The following is a 15,738-nucleotide window of genomic DNA, read 5'->3' as shown; positions in this document are numbered from 1 at the left end:
TAGAAACTGGAAAAGGCAAGGAAGCCGATTCTCCCCTGAAGTCTCTAGAAGGGAATGCAGCCCTGCCAACACCTTGATTTTAGCACTGGGACCCATTTTGTACTGCCGACCTCCAGAACTGTAAGATAAATTTGTATCCTGTAAGCCACTAAGCTTGTGGTAATGTTAGAGCAGCAAACAGAAAGCTATTACAAAACCGCATCTAGATTCCAGGAGATGTTTTGCAAGACTGATGGCCCTTTTACTTCACTTCCTCACCGCCTCTCCCTCTCTGATTCTATAAAAGAAACTGGCATCCAGACCCAGATAAGATGGTTTTTCAGAGACACTAGTCTGCCATCTTCTCAGTCTGCCAGATTTCCAAATAAAGTTGTATTCCTTTGCCTCAACACCTCATCTCCGATTCGTTCGCCTGTCGTCCAGCGAGCAGGGCGAGCTTGGACTCAGTAACAAATTTGGCTTAGCCAGCCAGGAGCCTTGCTGCTCATGGCTAGCCGGCCCCGCTCAGGGAATATTGGGGCAGGGCCCTAGCAGCTGCCAGGACCATTGTCCTGAGGAGCTTCCCTTCAAAGTTCCCTCGAAGCGGCACCAGCTACCCCAGCACTTGGCAGTTGAGGCAAGGAACCAACAAACTTCCATTTCGGGAACTTTGGTTCCATCTGGGGCTACAAGTCGATGGACTCGATTCGATTCTGGAGGGTAAGTCACTCCGGCATGCACGCTAGGAACATATTTCCCCCTCAGTCTGGGTTTCCTTTATGGGAAAGCCAATCTTTCCTAGCAGGGGGGTACCCTGCTAGAGGGGGGAATTGTTGTTGGACTCTACCTGATTCTGGGAAGCGGTTCACTGGGAACTAGTTCATTGGTTTTGTAGGGTAAGTCTACCCGATTTGGGAACTGGTTCGTTGGTCTTGTCTTGGTTTTCTCTTGGTTTTGTGTGCATAAGTGCTAGAATTTGTACCTTTTGTGTTGGAATTTGTCTGCGTCTTTTCTGTCTTGGTGTTATCAAACTTTTAAAAGTGGAAAATATCTATCCTGAAGGAGAGCCCTTTGGGGAATATATTAGATAAATGGGCAAAACATACCCGTGAGCCTATGACTAAGAAAGACATGATGTATTATTGTAATAGGGTGTGGACCCAATATATGTTAGGATCAGAAGAACGATGGCCCCTGAATGGCTCACTCAATTATTACACAATCTCACAGTTAGAAATGTTCTGCAGAAGAGCAGGGAAGGACTTCCCTGGTGGTGCAGTGGTTAAGAATCCGCCTGTCAATGCAGGGGACATGAGTTCAAGTCCTGGTTCAGGAAGATCCCACATGCCGCAGAGCAACTAAGCCTGTGTGCCACAACTACTGAGCCTGCGCACTACAGCCCACAAGCCAAAACTACTGAGCCCGCGTGCCACAACTACTGAAGCCCGCGCACCTAGAGCCTGTGCTCTGCAACAAGACAAGCCACCGAGATGAGAAGCCCGTGCACCGCAATGAAGACCCAACACACCCAAAAATAAATTAATAAATATATAAATTTATTTAAAAAAAAAAAGAGCAGGGAAAAGAGTTGAGATTCCATATGTAGGAGCATTTATGCTATATTGCATCAGGAGGAAAAGGAGCCAGAGGGCTGCCACCTTATGGTTCAGGGGTCTGAAAGGAAACCCAAGGGGAAACCTGTTCTACAAGTGAATAGAAAAAAATGAGAGTAGGGACATGTTATTTCAAAACTGAAACCCCCCTCCAGCCTATTCAGCTCCCCCAGTGGCCGAGCTGGCGGCACTGGCAGTTGTTGCAACTGCCCCCTCCCATGCCGCCAACATATTCACTGCCTCCTGTTTCCCCTACCCAAGGGGATCAAATAGAAGTTTCTATGGTAACCTCCGGGGCACAGGGACCTGGTTTAGTATCACCATCTAAGACCAGACAGGGCACCCAATTTGGACCGGGAGCCACTTATGCAGCAGGGCAATTTTCCTTGCCCCAATATCTTGTAAGAGGCCATTAGACTTCCTTGCACTTGAGGCATCGGATTCTGATTTCCCCACGGGGGGCTGGGTAACATTGACAGCGGGGAACAAATTGATTGATTTTCTAATAAATATGGGAGATCTTAAGAGGCTTGTAAATACTAAACAAAGGGGAAACAAAGTCATCCCAGGAGAAACTTGCCTGTATCTTTGAGATACAAATGTCCTATCTGGTCTTCTCAAGAACCCTTACCTCTGCCATCTTTTTAAAATGCAAATTTTGAAAAAGCGGGTACAGTAATTTAGAACTTGACTTGTTTTCCATAAATATTAGTAGAAAGGGTTTAGCCATCTAGACAAGCCATCTAGACAAGTGAGCTTGATTTGTTCCATCTGCCAGAAAACCAACTTTAATCCTCTTTTGTAAACTGATGGGTTTTACATGGCTGTACCTGACTCAGGGCTGAAATTTTGAAATGAGAACTATGATGTCTCTCTGTTTGTTTGTCTTTGGATAACATTGCTGAGGTTAATCTGTAAATGAGCTCTATTTAATTGGCTTAAAGAAAAGTAAGCGCTTACAAACCAAACCATTCTAAATACAAGAGAAATTAAGCTAAATGAGTTTCAGGTTCATGTGAACTGGGAAATACATAGTATTAAATTAATACCTGGTATTAATGTTTAAGTTTGTTGATCTAACTAATATAGACATGTCTTTAGAGCCAGCAACATTAAGTATAGTACTTTCACTGCATCTAGGTTTAATAAAAGTTCAATGAAATCTTGTTATATCTGTTGCAAATTTGTCAGCAAGAAAAATAACTTGATATGATGAAACTTTAAATATAAATGAGATAAGAGCTTTTAGGTAAACCATAAGAATAATTATGTTCTAAAAATCATCTAAAATAGTTTCTCCAGATTTTGGTAACTATTACTTGCCTCTTGGTTGTCACTGGAAATTAAGGTTTTTAAGAATCGGGGATTCTAATTTAAATATATAATTAAAGCTACTGAAAATAATAAGACATTAAAAAAAAAAACCCCACCAAATCCAACGACATAAGAATCACACACCATGATCAAGTTGGACCCATTCCAGGGTCACAAGGATGCTCAATATATGCAAATCAATCAATGTGATACACCACATTAACAAAAGAAAAGACAAAAGCCACATGATCATCTCAATAGATGCAGAAAAAGCATTTGATAAAATTCAACATCCATTCATGATAAAAACTCTCACCAAAGTGGGTACAGAGGGAACATATCTAAACAAAATAAAAACCATTTATGACTAACCACAGCCAACATAATACTCAATGGTGAAAAGATGAAAGCCTTCCTGCTAAATTCAGGAACAAGACAAGGATTCCCACTCTCACCACTTCTATTCAACATAGTATTAGAAGTCCTAGCCACAGCAATCAGACAAGAAAAAGAAATAAAAGGAATACAAATTGGAAAAGAAGAAGTAAAACTGTCACTGTTTGTAGATGACATGATACTCTATATAGAAAACCCTAGAGACTCCACACAAAAACTATTAGAACTAATAAATGAATTCATCAAGGTAGCAGGATACAAGACTAATATACAGAAATCTGTTGCATTTCTTACAATTATACTAAAATGAAATATCAAAAAGAAGATAGTAAAAAACATTTAAAATTGCATCAAAGCAAACAAACAACAACAACAACAGCAACAAAAAAACTAGGAATAAACTTAACCAAAGAGTTAACTATAAAACTGAAAACTATATGCTGAAAACTATAAAACATTGATAAAGGAAATTGAAGATGACTCAAAGCAATGGAAAGATATCCCATGCTCTTAGATTGGAAGAATTAATATTGTTAAAATGGTCATACTATCCAAAGCAATCTACAGATTTAATGCAATCCCTATCAAAATACCCATGACAGTTTTCACAGAACTAGAACAAATAATTCTAAAATTTATATGGAAGCACAAAAGACCCAGAATTGCCAAAGCAATCCTGAGGAAAAAGAAAAAAGCTGGAGGCATAACCCTCCTAGACTTCAGACAATACCACAAAGCTACAGTAATTAAAACAGCATGATGGACTTCCCTGGTGGTCCAGTGGTTAAGAGTCCATCTTGCGGGGGCTTCCCTGGTGGTGCAGTGGTTGAAAGTCCGCCTGCCAATGCAGGGGACACGGGTTCGTGCCCCGGTCCGGGAGGATCCCACATGCCGCGGAGCGGCTGGGCCCGTGAGCCATGGCCGCTGAGCCTGCACGTCCAGAGCCTGTGCTCCATAATGGGAGAGGCCACAGCAGTGAGAGGGCTGCGTACGCAAAAAAAAAAAAAAAAAAAAAAAAAGAATCCATCTTGCAATGCAGGGGACACCTGTTCGATCTCTGGTCACAGAACTAAGATCCCACATGCCACAGGGCAACTAAGCCAGGGTGCCCCAACTACTGAGCTCGCGTACCACAACTAGAGAGCCCATGTGCTCTGGAGCCCACGTGCCACAACTAGAGAGAAGCCTGTGCACCACAATGAAGAGCCCACACATCACAATGAAAGATCCTGCGTGCCACAACTAATACCCGACGCAGCCAAATAATAAATTTAAAAAAAAACAGTTTAAGAAAAAACCAAACAAACAGCATGATACTCGCACAAAAACAGACATATAGGTCAATGGAACAGAATAGAGAGCCCAGAAATAAACCCACACATCTATGGTCAATTAATCTACAACAAAGGAGACAAGAATATACAGTGGAGAAAAGACAGTCTCGTCAGCAAGTGGTATTGGGAAAGCTGGACAGCTACATGTTATTCAATGAAATTAGAGCACTCCCTCACACCATTTAAAAAAATAAACTCAAAATGGTTTAAAGACCTAAATATGACATGACATCATAAAACTCCTAGAAGAGAAAATAGGCAAAACTTTCTCAGACATAAATTGTAGCAATATTTCCTTAGATCAGCCTCCCAAGGCAAAAGAAATAAAAGCAAAAATAAGCAAATGGGACCTAATCAAACTTAAAAGCTTTTGCACAGCAAAGGAAACAATCACCAAAATGAAAAGACAACCTACGGAATGGGAGAAGATATTTGCAAATGATGCAATGCAACTGACAAGGGGTTAATATCCAATATATACCATCAGCTCATACAATTCAATATCAAAAAAACCAAACAACCCAATCAAAAAATGGGCAGAAGACCTAAATAGACATTTCTCCAAAGAAGACATACAGATGGCCAACAGGCACAGGAAAAGATGCTCAACATTGCTAATTATTAGAAAAATGCAAATCAATACCACAGTGAAGTATCATCTCACACTGGTCAGAAAGGCTATCTTCAAAAAGTCTACAAATAATAAATGCTGGAGAGGGTGTAGAGAAAAGGGAACCTTCGTACACTGTCAGTGGAAATGTAAATTCGTGCAGCTGCTATGGAAAAGAGTATGAAAGTTCCTTAAAAAACTAAGAATAGAGTTATCATATGATCTAGCAATCCCACTCCTGGGCATATATCTGAAAAAGATGAAAATGCTAATTTGAAAAGATACATACACTCCAGTGTTCATAGCAGCACTATTTATAATAGCCAAGACATGGAAACAACTCAAGTGCCTATCAACAGACAACTGGTTTAAGAAGATTACATATATATATGTATATATATATATATATATATATATATATATGATACACACAATGGAATATTACTCAGCCATAAAAAAGAATGAAATATTGCCATTTGCAGCAACATGGATGGATCTAGAGGATATCATACTAAGTGAAGTAAGTCAGACAGAGAAAAACAAATATTATATTACTTATATGCAGAATCTAAAAGAGAATACAAATGAATCTATATACAAAACAGAAACAGATTCACAGACATAGAAAACAAACTTATGGTTACCAGAGGGGAAAGGGAGGGGGGAGGGATAAATTAGGAATATGGGATTAACAGATATAAACTACTATACGTGAGATAGATAAGCAACAAGGGTTTTACTGTATTGCTCAGGGAACTATATTCAATATCTTGTAATAAACTATAATGGAAAATAATCTGAAAAAAAAAGTGTGTATATAACTAAATCACTTTGCTGTAACCTGAAATTAACACAGTATCAACTATACTTCAATTTAAAAAGTGGGGGGGCGGGGGCTTCCCGGGTGGCGCAGTGGTTGGGAGTCCGCCTGCCGATGCAGGGGACACGGGTTCGTGCCCCGGTCTGGGAGGATCCCACATGCCGCGGAGCGGCTGGGCCCATGAGCCATGGCCTCTGAGCTTGCGCGTCCAGAGCCTGTACTCCGCAACGGGAGAGGCCACAACAGTGAGAGGCCCATGTACCGAAAAAAAAAAAAAAAAAAAAAAGTGGGGGGGGCAGGGAGGATAGAAAGCTAATACAACTTATAAATGCTCAAACTATTGTACTGAGTAGTCCAGTTTTCCCCATTCGGTACTATTCCAGCCGTTTGAATGTGAAGCAGAGAATTGGTTTTCCGTATCTTGCAAGGCTTGCTTATAAATCTACATAAGGCCCACAGCTGGCAATCCTTTTGTTATTTGTTACTTCACCTGTCCAAATCCAGTGAATTAAGAACCTTTTTTCCAGTGTCTGATGCTGTTTTTAACATTAGCAAATCTGTACAAGCTGCACAAGGACATTGAATATTAAATTCTTTAAAATTTCTTTGCCAAGTTTCACTTAGTTCATGATGATTATAGTCTCCAGGGATGTTTCTGTCTCTTCTGTTAACATGGAGGATGTCATGTCATCTATTGGTGAAAGAGAACCGCTCTTTGTTCTTTTTCTCGGCAAAGCTCCTCTCCTACTGCCATCACGAGGCACTAATGGGCGCTCAGCCTCCTCATGGTTACTGGCCCTGGCACCACTGTTTGGCTCAGATATGGGCAATAAGCCAGCTCTTCCCTGGTACTTCTGAACCTGGGGCCTGAGAGCAAGTGTTTCAATCTCTCTGATGGTGAAGTAGTGAAATACTGGGGATAGAAACGACGAGTGTCTCAGCTGAAAGAATAAAGCTGAACAGAGGAGCAGGGAAAAGTGAGAGAGCAAGAGAGGAAAACCTCACATTCTGAGTTCTTGGCACCTCTTATGCTTGAGGCACAGCTTAATCGAAGACCTTCCCAAAGCTTATTTATATGAGCAAATAAATTGTTTCGTTTGGATTTGGTTTGGTTTTTGCCTAGCTTAGTTTGAGTTGGTTGGGTTTCAGTCAACTGGGTTTTAGTCTGCAAGGAAAAGAATCCTGATGAGTACTGACAGGGGTCTATAAAACTCAAGTTTTCATTGATCTTGCTTCTAACCATGAGTTAGGGGTTTCCAGATCTGCTAAAAATGCCACCAAATAATTATCACTATTATACATTCTTTGGACAATTTTCAAAGTCCTTTCACAAGTCAATTTTATTCTGGTATCTTGTTTTCAGTAATTTTCAAGAGTGTTTTATAGAACCATGTTTACTGAAAGTGATTTATTAAAAATAAGGTTATAAGGACAAAAGTTGGGAAATGTTGAACACTATCTCTTGGAGAGTCGCAATACAGATGATCATATTAAAGTCTCTGAGAAGTGTTGTATTAAATAAAACTGATCAGATAGTTTACAAAAATAACTGATGGATTTTAAATGTATTAAAAAAGTTCAAGTTCACTTATAAGTAAACACAAATTTTAAAACTATCACTATTTAAACCAGATTGGCAAATAAAGAAAATCATGTTACTACACTGTTTTGGGTAGGATATGAGGAAACAGGAATTTGCATGCATTGTTGAAGGCAATGTAAATTGCTATATTATCTTCGGAGGACGACTGACAATATTTATGATAAAAATACACACAAACTTTGACTCCCTCCTTCTGCTTACAGAATATTATCTTATAGATATACTTCTGCAATTGCATGAGAATATTCATTTCAGATTTTTTTTTCTAATCAAAGACTTGAAATAACCTAAACGACCACTATATTGCACTGGTTATACAAATTATGATTCAACCATATAGTGGAATAGTATGTGCCCATTAGAAAGAATGATATAGATCTAAACCAAGATTTCAGCGGCACCATTGCTGCTCTGGGCTAGATAATTCTTTATTGTAGGAGATTGTTCTGTGCACTGTAGGATATTTAGCAGCACCCCTGAACTCCACCCACTAGTTGCCTGTGGTACCCACACCCCCCAAGATGTGACAATCAAAGATGTATCTAACATCATCCCCAGTTGAAAACTACTGATCCAAGTGAACCAATATTTCCCCCGAGATATATTAAGTGAAGAAAGAAAGATGCAGAAGTGTGTTTAGTGTGCTACCACTTATGTAAGCTATTTACCTATATCTAGCTATATATTGATTAAATAAGATGCTTATAGATGTATACAATGATTCTGGAAGAACAAGAAACTGGTACAATTCTTGATTTTGTGAAGAACTGGGGGACAGAAGGTGAAGTGAGAAGAAATCTTACTTTTCATTTTATGTGCTTTTCTACTGTTTGAATTTTTATCATGTGTTGAATATATATGCATTACTTTTCAAAGAAGCCTAGAAACTGGTTTAACTTTGTTTAACCCAACAGCTCCTAAATTATATAATTCCATGATCTTCCCCCCTGAATAACACGCAGAATGTACTTTAGGAAACATTTCCTTGGTTCCCTTTCATTGTATCATTTTTGAGGATCCAATAGTTTTCTTATTTGAGTCTAGGAAGTTACTAGTTTTAGAAGGTTTTGATCTGAGAAGTACAGAGAAGCCCATTTGACAAACTTGACTTAAGCAGAACCACTGTAATTGAGTTCAGTTATGCCAAATGGCTAAAAGTTTATTAGTCTTGCCTGCCTTCCAAAACCCTGCTGATGCAAATTAAGTTGTTCTTTCCATACAGCATTTACTTTTAGCTGGCCTGAAAAATTTTCCCTCCTCTGTTTCTTATAAACATGGTTTCCAGTTGTTCTGTGGTGATGCTCCAGTACTTGCTTGAATCCTTGCTAAACTCTGCTGTTTAAGATTGAAGGTGGTACCTTCTTATTAGAGTAAACATTTACTAAGGGTATAGTAGGTGTCCAGTACCATAAAAGGCACTTTGCAAACCCTGTCTCTGTTACAACAACCTTGCAAATGTGATATTATTGTTCCCATTTTTCTGATGAGGAAGATGAGGTTCCAAAAGTCACTTGCCCAAGGTTACTCAGCTTCAGCCCAAGGTTAACCTTCAGCCCAAGGTTACGCGATGGGTCTAGGATTCAAACCCACCTCTTTCACCCTGGAGAAAGCCTGCACTCTTTCTGCTGAATTCTGATTCCTTACCCTATTCCGCTATCACAGGTCTTCTGTTTCCTCAAGAATAATTTTTCTGCTACTTTAAATGCATCTCAAGCAAGATTTTTCCAATTCTTCAAGGATTGTGCTAAAGGCAGTCAGAGGTTGGTAAAAATGCTACTTCTGTATCCCATAACAAAGCCTGTGTTGTCAAGAGTCAAGTCTTATCCCCTGTCATGTGTTATATTTTGAAACAAATTTGTAAGACCACTGACACCCCCCCCCACCGTCTGAGCCTATTATTATTTTAATCTCTGCTGAAGAGATACAACTGCCCAAACTGATTAAATTAAAATGCAATTTAGGTTCAGAAAGTTGCATGTCTAAAGGAATAAAATGTACAGTTTCCATAAATGAGTTCCTAAGATTCTAGCTGTCCAAGGTACATTTGGGTGTCTGCAGCTATTTGCAAACTGAATTGTCTTTGTTCCCCAAGATAGGGATGATTTATTCATCTCTGCAGTAACCAATCTCGACCAAATATTCATTGCCCACCCAAATCTGTGTAACTTTTCAAAGGATTGAGATACAAATGCCTTTTGTTCAGCCACAAAGGACATCAACTGAGCCTAATGTTAATAGTTTCCTCGTGCAGTTACATTTAACAAGATACATAGTCCATTAGGCTCTTGTTTAAGGCCTTGGGCATAAAATGAAAAATTTTCAGCAATTAGTTTGGCAGAATTTCTGGCTCTTGAGGTCCCTGAGGCAACCAGTTAAAAATCAGTAATGCCTAACGAGATCATTTTCATCGTGTTTCTTTTCAATTCACTGTATCAGGCCTTTCCTTTGGTAGTTTTCAGCTATTTCAGTCCTCTTTTTAGACTGCATAGTGTTTTCCAAAGTATTTTCAGGAGGAAGCTAATCCCCAAAAGTGTTCTGCAATAAAAGAGTTTCATAGTTAAATAAGTTGGGGAAATGCTGCATTCTATAGATATTTTTTGGATAGCTGCAATATGCATAAGCAAAATAAAGGCTCTGAGAGGTGCTATAATAAAGAAACGTGTTTAATTTGTTTTAATCTAATTTCTCTGAAATTTGTTGAACCAGAGATGACCCCTCTTCTCCCTCTCTCTCTAACACCCATTAAATCTCACAGCGAATTTATTTACCTTTGGAAAACACTGACATTGGTTACTGCAAGGTCAAGGGGACAGTTTACTCCTTTAACCCTTTCTGTAGTGAGACAATTGGGAAGTTTGGAGGATGCAAATTCACGGGAACTCCAGACTTCAAGTGAGACTCATGGCAGGGTGCCTGCTGTGTAGACATTTGCTAAATGTTCACCGAATGAATAATTCCTTCTGTGGAAAAATGAACTTTATTGTGTTAGATCAGCTTTAGATTTACAGAAAAGTTGTGAATCTAACGCAGAGTCCCCTTATACCCTGCACAAGGTTTTCTCCTGTATTAGCATCTTCTGTTACTGTGGTAGATTTGTCACAATCAATCAATACTGATATGTTATTAACCGAAGTTCATACTTTAATCGGATTTCTTTTGTTTCTACCCAATATCCTGTTTCTGTTCCAGGACCCCATCCATGACACGAATACATTTAGTCGTCATGGCTTCTTAGGCTCCTCCTGGCTGTGACAGTTTCTCAGACTAGCTTGTTCTTTTGTCACCTTGACAGTCTGCAGGAGTACTGATTACAATGGTTCCTTTTAATTTTCCTCTTCCCCTTGCTATTTAATTGGTGGAAATCAACCATTGGGGTGCCCTTTACAGTTTTTGCATAAACCTGTGAACAAACTCTTCCAAATGGGAGATGAAGGACCCCTGGATTGGGAGAGCCAGGAGCACAAGCAAATGCTGAACGAACCAGGGTGTGGACAGCATTGCAACTGGTATACTATTCTTCTTGTTTGTACCACCTTTTTTTGTTTGTTTTGTTTTGTTTTATAATTTTTATTGGGGTAGAGCTGATTTAAAATGTTGTGTTAGCTTTAGGTGTACAGCAAAGTGAATCTGTTATACATATACATATATCCACTCTTTTTTAGATTCTTTTCCCATATAGGCCATTACAGAGTATTGAGTAGAGTTTCCTGTGCTATACAGTAGGCTCTTATTAGTTATCTATTTTATATATAGTAGTGTGTATTTGTCAATCCCAATCTTCCAGTTACCCACCGGTAACCATAAGTTTATTTTCAACATCTGTGGTTCTATTTCTGTTTTGTAGATAAGTTCACTTGTAGCCTTTTTTTAGATTCCACATATAAGTGATATCATATGCTATTTGTCTTTCTCTATCTGACTTACTTCATTCAGTATGACAATCTCTAGGTCCATCCATGTTCTTGCAAATGGCACTATTTAGTTTTTTTATGGCTGAGTAATATTCCACTGTATATATGTGCCACATCTTCTTTATCCATTCCTCTGCTGATGGACATTTAGGTTTCTTCCATGTCCTGGCTATAGTCAATAGTGCTGCAAGGAACATTGGGGTGCATGCATCTTTTTGCTTGCACTGCTTTGCTTTTCTGCTTTCTCCTTTTTTATCTTCTTTTTTTACTAGCAGGTGCCTTGGAGGTGCGGAAATGAGATTTTTCAGCTTTTCACATCCCTCAGTGAGTCCCCTTTAGTTTACATCTCTCCTCTGTATCAAGTGCATACTCGGAAAAAACAAAGCCCACTGGGATTTGACTTTGGCAAACTCTTGTGCTCCTGTGGTCTTCATCTCTGGTCTTCATCTTAAAAAGGAGAAATGCCTTGCTAGGCTTATTCTGGTATTTTAACCATCCCTATGCCTGTGCCTAGAAATCTTGCTATGAGGTTCCTAGGCTCCAAGGATAAAACCAGATCTTTTCTGATGTTACCATCACTGGGGGTTTTCTTTCTCTCAAAAAAATAAGATTTATGCTAATCAAGTGAATGTGTATACTTCTTAATTTCTATTTTTAAAAATAATATCCTCATCTTTTTTCCATGGAGGCTTTCCTTGTTGATTATTATAGTCTTTTAACATTAAGGTTTTACCACTGAAATTGCTGCTTGTTTCTTCATAAGGGATTCAGTGACTTCTCGTAGAGAGACCTCACTCCTCACCTCATGTGCTGGAACAGGCAAATTTTGCCAGGAGTTTTGAGTTCATCTCTGTCAACTGGTCAGTTCCTCAGTTGAGTAAATACTAGACTGTTTCAACAACATTTGCTCAATTAATCATCTTCTCTAACTGGCGTTATTGCTTGTTTGGAACAAATTTCTTTATGACTTTGCTTAGTCTTCTCACTGCCTCCCTCTTTCCCTTTCTTTCTCTTCCTCATTTACTTCCACCTTGTTTTCTCTCCTCTGCGCTGAGCTCAGGTGTGATTACGTCCAATAAAAATCAAAGTGTGAAGAATGGTGTGCACTCTGTAAAGTTCTCAGGCAGTATTTGCAGTTTGTTAATCAGAAAGGATTTCTGAACTGAGGCTGTTTTGGGGGATGGGGTAAGGGAAGAGGTTTGGTCGGGTATTTCTGCTGCTATTTGCTTATGCTAGATACGGGTAAACTATTTTTGCAAAGGGCCAGACAGGAAATATTTTAGGCTTTAGGGGCCATACAGTCTTTATTGCAACTGCTCAGTTCTGCCGTTGTAACAGGAAAGCAGCTGTAGACAATACGTAAGCAAATGAGCATGACTGAGTTCAATAAAACTTTATTTATGAACACTGAAGTTTTGAATTTTATGTGATTTTCATTTGTCACGAAATGGTATTCTTTTAAAAAATGCTTTCAGCTATTTAAAAATGTAAAAACCTTTGTTATTTCGTGGCCCAAAATAGGGGGAGAGAGAAATTTGGCCTGCAGATTCTAATTTGTCATCCCCTGGCTTATGTCAAGATTCCAAGATCCCCCTTATACCAGTCAACTAACAACCAACCGGAAACCAACCAACTACCAATCAACCACCAAATAAACAACAAACAAACCATGCAGCAGGGTTAAAGGAGGTAAGGGAAGGTGTCTTGTAGAGGATCAAGCCATCCGAGTTGATAAGGGGGAGGGTGTTACAGGCAGAGGGATTGAGCTGTGCCTGATGCCCTGTGCCTGCTAAAGCTAGAGGACAGGGCTAGCCAGAGGCCACTGATGCAGTGACATCGTCACCTCTTGGGCATGTTCACATTAAAGACAACTACCATTTATACGGTGCTCACTCACCGGGCGCCGGCAACTCTGCTTGAAACTTCTGATGGACTCTTCACTTTCTTGTGCAGTAGGTGTGGTTGTCCCTCTATGAGAGACACAGACTGCTGAACGCCCTGCCAAAGTCAAACAGCTGGTGACAGAACCAGGATCCGAACCCCGGCTGGTTGACCCACAGCCTCCTTCCGTCCCCCGCTCCATGCAGCCTCTTCTAGGAAAGATCTCAGAAAATCAAGGCAGTTATCCTGCCGGAGTTCCCAAAAGCAAGCTTTATCATGCGAAATAGGAGACAGCTGGTAAAAACTCATCAGTATCTGTTAGGATCAGCAAAGGCTCTGAACTGCTGACTTCCTTCATCTGCCACTTTAGGGGAAGAGGCAAAGAGATGTAATGGGAAAGAACACCTGAGCTTGACTCCTGGCTCAGCTGTTTATTATCTGTGTGATTTACTTAGCTCCCTGAGCCCCAGTTTCCTTACCTGAAAGGTGGGGAATAAGAGAAACTGCCTAGCAGACTCATAAGAATTTAAAGAGACGATGCATGCAAACAACTGGCATAGTGCTTGTCACAAAGTAGGCACTAACTCAAGGCTGCTACCCTTCAAGCAGTCATTGCTCATTCATTCTATAAGCATCTATTTAGTGGCTGCTGTGTGCTGGGCACCAGGTAAGCATTGGGATAAACACATGAGTCAGACATTTCCTGCCTCCAAGGAGCTGACAGTTGGTAGAGTGACAGGCACATAAACAAATAAGTTTGACCACGTGCCACAGGAATACGTGGGGCCAGAGTGAGAGCACATATGAAGGAGTGGGTATTTCTAAGTGAACAGGTAAAGGGACACAGAATAGGCTTCAAAGAGGAGGTAGCCGTGTTTATATCCAGGCAACTCAAGCTAGCTGGTCCTGTGCAACTCCTGTGGCTCATCTCTCACCAACATAAATCTTGTCTCGGGGAAAAGATGAAAAAACAACCCACTTTTCCTAAAAGCATTTTAAAAATCTATGCAAATTTTGGAAAGCAAAACAGGAAGTCAAATTATAGGCAAGGAAAACACTCCTTCCTTAGCAAGTCTCTTTGCTTTGGAAGTTTCCTGCCAGGATGTTGACCAGAGAGAGAAACGGCCTGACTAAGAATCATTTGTTCCTCAGGAGTTTCTTTAAAAAGAAGCTGATTTCTTTATTTTCACATTCTCTGTGGCCTTGGGAAACACCTTCTACAAAAATAGAACTATCCAAAAGAGATTAAGGAGAAACGACTCCTTTCGGGTTTAAACTGTCCATGTATGACAGTGGCATTACTGCCTTCGAGTCTGCAGAGTTTTTATATAAAGCACGTTACAGCGGGAGGGGGCTGGGACAGGCTGCCTGAGTTTGGGTTCTGGCTCCACCATTAAATAGTTATGTGACCTTGGGGCTGTTGGGAGACATAAATGAGATGATACCCATACGGTGATGACCAGGCCACCTGGCCCAAGAAATGTTAACATTTAGTTATCATTTTGTTTCCCCTTAGAATCCATCTATTATAGCCCATGAGGCTAAGCATGGTCTGTTCCACCTTCCCCGTGTGGTTCTGTGCTCCTGGTCACTCTGTCCTCTTCTTGGTTCAACACACGACATGCTCCCCCACTGAGTCTTCTCACCACTGTGCCTTTACCGTGACCAGCTCTCACCTCCCCCTTCATCTGTCTGACTGCTATTCATCCTCTGCATCTCAGCTCAAACAACTTGCTCAATGAAAACCTCCCTGACCTCCCAGCCTAGGTGAGGTGCCCTGGTGAATGTGCCCATACGTCTGGGAAGTTTTCCATTGTGACAATGTCACACTTGCAGTTACTTGTTCATGTCCAATTTCAAACTAGAATGTAAGCTACGAGAGGCTGCTGGCTCCAGGCATCTAGCTTGGTACCTGGAGTGTAATTATATTCTATAGATACCTGTTGACTGGGCAGTAGGTAAGCAGGTATTATTATCCCCCTCACAGAGGAAGAAACCAAGAAGCCAGTGAGTATAAGAGCAGACTCATGATCACACAGCTAGGGGTCTCAGGACCCAGGACTTGAATCCTGGCCTCTGTCTTGAAACACAGTGGTGCTTCCAGGAAAAAGCCCCAGTGACTGAGTTTAGAGTACTTGGACTCTCATTCATCTACTCTATAAACGTGCAGAAATGTCAAAAACCTACTATCATGCCACAGAAATATTGGGGAGCTGGGTCTCTCTTTCGATGAAAACCCTCTCTTTTCAGTCCCAAGCAGGGTCCTTTCTCAACCCT

At 40.4% G+C, this 15,738-nt stretch overlaps 1 long non-coding RNA gene across 1 annotated transcript in view; it reads left to right on the top strand.

Annotated features, from left to right (window-relative positions):
- Nucleotides 1–20: 20 nt before the first annotated feature.
- LOC137210035 (uncharacterized) overlaps nucleotides 21–15,738 on the top strand; it is an 82,437-nt gene continuing 66,719 nt past the window's right edge. Inside the window, exon 1 of the long non-coding RNA XR_010936243.1 lies at nucleotides 21–699. This is a non-coding gene — a long non-coding RNA (uncharacterized lncRNA). The remainder of the gene's footprint in view (nucleotides 700–15,738) is intronic.

The sequence above is a fragment of the Pseudorca crassidens genome, chromosome 17 (genome assembly GCF_039906515.1).
Source record: "Pseudorca crassidens isolate mPseCra1 chromosome 17, mPseCra1.hap1, whole genome shotgun sequence".
Lineage (NCBI taxonomy): Eukaryota > Metazoa > Chordata > Mammalia > Artiodactyla > Delphinidae > Pseudorca > Pseudorca crassidens.
Note: the sequence above shows the minus strand (reverse complement) of the source record. Positions and strands in the feature narration are given on the sequence as shown.